The sequence below is a fragment of the Poecilia formosa genome, unplaced genomic scaffold, assembly GCF_000485575.1.
Source record: "Poecilia formosa unplaced genomic scaffold, Poecilia_formosa-5.1.2 Scaffold322, whole genome shotgun sequence".
NCBI lineage: Eukaryota > Metazoa > Chordata > Actinopteri > Cyprinodontiformes > Poeciliidae > Poecilia > Poecilia formosa.
This window is the reverse complement of record NW_006800261.1, coordinates 88907-92823: the sequence shown is the minus strand read 5'-3', so window position 1 is coordinate 92823 and position 3917 is coordinate 88907.

The following is a 3917-nucleotide window of genomic DNA, read 5'->3' as shown; positions in this document are numbered from 1 at the left end:
AGTGAAGTTCTCGGATTTCCTCGGCGTTGACGGCTGTTTATAGGAGAGATGGAGCGGAACAGCTCCAAGACAAAAGCGAATGAATCCCCCGGCTCTGTTCTGCAGCATTCCCCACATTTCTACAAATGCTTGTGACAATTTGGAGGGCAAGAAGAAAGACGCAGGGCAAAGAGGGATTCACCTTTTAACCTTCCCGTTATTACGCTTTTGTTCACCTTAAAACACAAATTGCAAGCAATTCAAGGTAGAAAAAGAATGTTTTGGTTTTGTGTTTCACTCGTTTTTGTTTAGATTTCGTCGTTTCTGTTTTGGCTGCAGTTGGAAGCACTGGAGTCTTTCAGAATGCAGTTTGCATGGTTTCTCCATGCATGTGTGGGTTCTCTCTGGGTACTCCATCTTCCAAAGACATGCCTGGTAATCTGTCTCTATCAGTTGCCCCTAGGATGGTTCTGTGTGTCTCTGCTGCCCTACAACAGACTAGCAGTCCATCTCCACACTGCAAAAACATAAAATCTTACCAAGTAATTTAAATCTGGTTTCTAGTGTAAATATCTTAGAACACATGAAATCAAATCAAACTAACTCATAAGTAACTTTTCAGCAAGATATAGGAGCTTGTTTTAAGTAAATAATTTCTTAAAATTTATGAAAATTTCTTGTTCCAGTGGCAGTTTAACTTATTCCAAGCCATTTTCCCATGTTATAAGTGAAATAATCTGCCAATACAATTAGTTCTTTTTAATCAATATTAAGGAATTATTGGCTTAAACAAGTTCCTGTATCTTGCTGAAAAGTTTCCTATAAGTTAGTTTTGTCTTATTTTAGATGTACTAAGATATTTGCTCTAGAAGCTGGACCAAATATATTTGGTGAGATTTTGTATTTTTTTTTTTTAGTTTGATCTTGAAATAAGATCAAACAAACTTTTTAGAAAAACATAGGAGTTTGTTTTAAGTCATTAATGCCTAATTATTGACGAAAAAGTGATATTTACACTGGCAGATTATTTTTATTTAAAACATGGGAAAATGTCTTGTTATAACTTAAATAATCTTCCATTGGAACCAGTACATTTTCATCAATTTTAAATAATTATGTACTTAAAACGAGCTACTTATAAGTTAATTTTCTCAGTTGAAGATATTTGCACTGAAGACCAAGATGGTAAGATTGTGTGTTTTTGCAGTGTAGTTAGTACTGTGTACTGGCAGAGACTTAAGCTGCTGGAGGAAATCATTTTGTCCTCACTCTTGCCTTATTTGCTGTTGTTTCCACTTTATTTCTGTCTCTGGTTTCACTAAATCGAAGCGACGCCAGTCTTGGCATTTTGTTCTGCTGTGACACCTTCTTAAAGAGGGTGTTGGCTGAGCTACTGCTGTCAACAACTTAACGTTATTCTTCTGGAGGTGATACACTTGGCCTTGCCTTTCAGTGTTTAACCCTGACCCTCTCCTAGAAAAAGCTGTGATTCAGGCTGTTTTCACACCTAATAGTCCAGTTCGATTGGGGCCCAAATTGCAACATCTTCTCCATCTTCCAAAGACACGCCTGGTAATGTGTCTCTATCAGTTGCCCTAGGAACGGTTCTGTCTCTGTGTTACCAAGTAATTTAGGTCTGGTTGCCACATTTGTTACAGTTTCAGCTGCTGCTGTTCTCTTTCTGATTTCACTTTGTGAAACGAACCAAACCCTTTGAAAAACCTGTTCCTCTCCTCGCCTGTGGGGGCGCTGCACCAGAACCACAGAAGGAAGCAACATCAAAACCTCTAAAGAAGACACTGAGCACAACTTCCTTCTTCACAAAATGTAAACAAAAATGGCGTAGACTCAGATTTTAGCGCTTGGAGGATTTCTCTTTTGTCTCTGGTAAAAGAAACAACAACAAAAAACCACAAACCATTTCTCCCGCTAGCATTAAACTCACACATTTGCTTTGGTGATATTTACGCAGAATCCCATGCGGTTTTTGCTTTTAGCGCAGTTTCTGGTCTGCATGCGTTCACATCTGCATCCCTCCAGTTTTCATAATTCCACGATCGTGGAAATTCACTCAAAACCAACATTGTCTCGCACTTTTTCATGCTGCATAATTGGTCATTTGTAGCAAATTTTCTGCAAAAAAAGTAAAAAAAAAACGCCCATTATGTTCATGTGATGCTAATTTCCACCTGCAGGTGGCAGTATTTCCTACTTCTACTACATTGCTTCTTGTAGCTTTAATGTCAATTTATAATCTGTGGTAGATATGCCGATTAACAAAATATCAAATTTACTATTATACATAAGCGCAAATATTGGAAAATTACTTGCAAATATTTCTAAATTAGCATCACAAAATAAATTAGAAAACCTGGAAGGACTGAATAATGTGAAAAAATGCTCAATGTTATTTAATTTGAATAACTTTGTCTTTAAGAAGACGTTCTGGCATAACTGGCTCTGGAGAACATTCATGATCTTGACAATGAAAATGAGTTTGAGTTTGATTTAGTGTTTTCAATGATATTTTCTAGGTTTTTAACTTTTTTTCCTTATTTATTTTCTTCACATTCAGAAAATGTGTTGGAAAACATGAAATTTAATTGTAATAGTAGCCTTGTATGTCAGTTTATTTATTTTATGGAGATTTTATGAGACATCAGAATGACATTATCTAATCAATGTGATGTTATTTCTTTATTTCTTCCCACGCTTTATAGTATAACAGCTAACACGTCAACATCTGTGTCCATTTCTCATAAAACTGTGCTTTTCCTGTATCCGTCTAACAAAAGCATATTATTTTATTTCGCCTTACGGAGAGCCAAACTAACCAAATGTCAGAATCATTCAGCCTTTTTCAGCGTCAGTAAATCAGACGACAACAGAAAAACCCGCTGCCAACGCTTACATCAACAACCTCAGTGATGGGAACCATTAAAAAGGTCTTTAAAAGTGTCGATCAGCTTGTCATAGACCAAGCGAACTGAGAACATTGTCTGCTGGAGGCACAGCTGCGGTTCTTGTTATCCTGCCTCCGGCTGCCAAACTGTCAGCTGGACGGTTAAACAAATCCTGCTGCTGAACTCACACCAACGGAGCTCTGTTCAGATCACACATGATTTCCATTGATTTAAAGTAGACAAGTGAAAACTGTAATGTGGGCTGAACCATGAACTATGCGGTGGTTCTATGCCAGCTCCAGATTCAAAAGATTCACTTGAGTTTAACGAAGCTTTCTGATTCAACAAGGTTCTTTTCAAGTTCAAGGAGAGTTTTAGTATTTATGCGCTGCTTCTTCAACAAAATCAAAGCAAGAAAACATGCAAAAGATACATCTGCTTGTTTCTGTTGCACATTTTAGCAAAAAAAAATTATTTGTAAGTTCCTTGGTGAAGATGAAGGTTAAAGAGTTAGTTTGCTTTTTGAAGGAGGGGGTATAAGGAGTAAGGACGAACAGTCAGTAGCTGTGTCTCCATTACACATAAGTAAACTTTACTCTAATGTCAAAAAAAAAAATTCACAGTTGTGGTGTTTCCATTAAATAAAAACACAATTAAAATCACACTTTAAGTTTGTTCATGTGAAACATCATTAAAAAACACGCTGCGTCATCCTCCTCCAACTACTTCCTGTTATCTTCTTCTTTGTGGTTTCCATCAGTAGTAACAGTCGGTTGCTGATCATGTGACTCTAGTGGTACGAAGGAAGAGTTTCTATTGTAGTTTTGCAAAATACACCAATAAAAACAACCCAACCTCATCCTAGTTGTCAAGATCCGTGTTTTTGTGTGTTTATTTTTGAGTTTTCTGTGTTCAGTCCTGTTTCCCTGTGAGTCTCTGTCCTGTCCTCCCCGTTGATTGCTCCCCAGGTGTGTCTCATTCCCTTAATTACCCCGTGTGTATTTAAACCCACCTGTTGTCTGTGTTCTTTGTCGG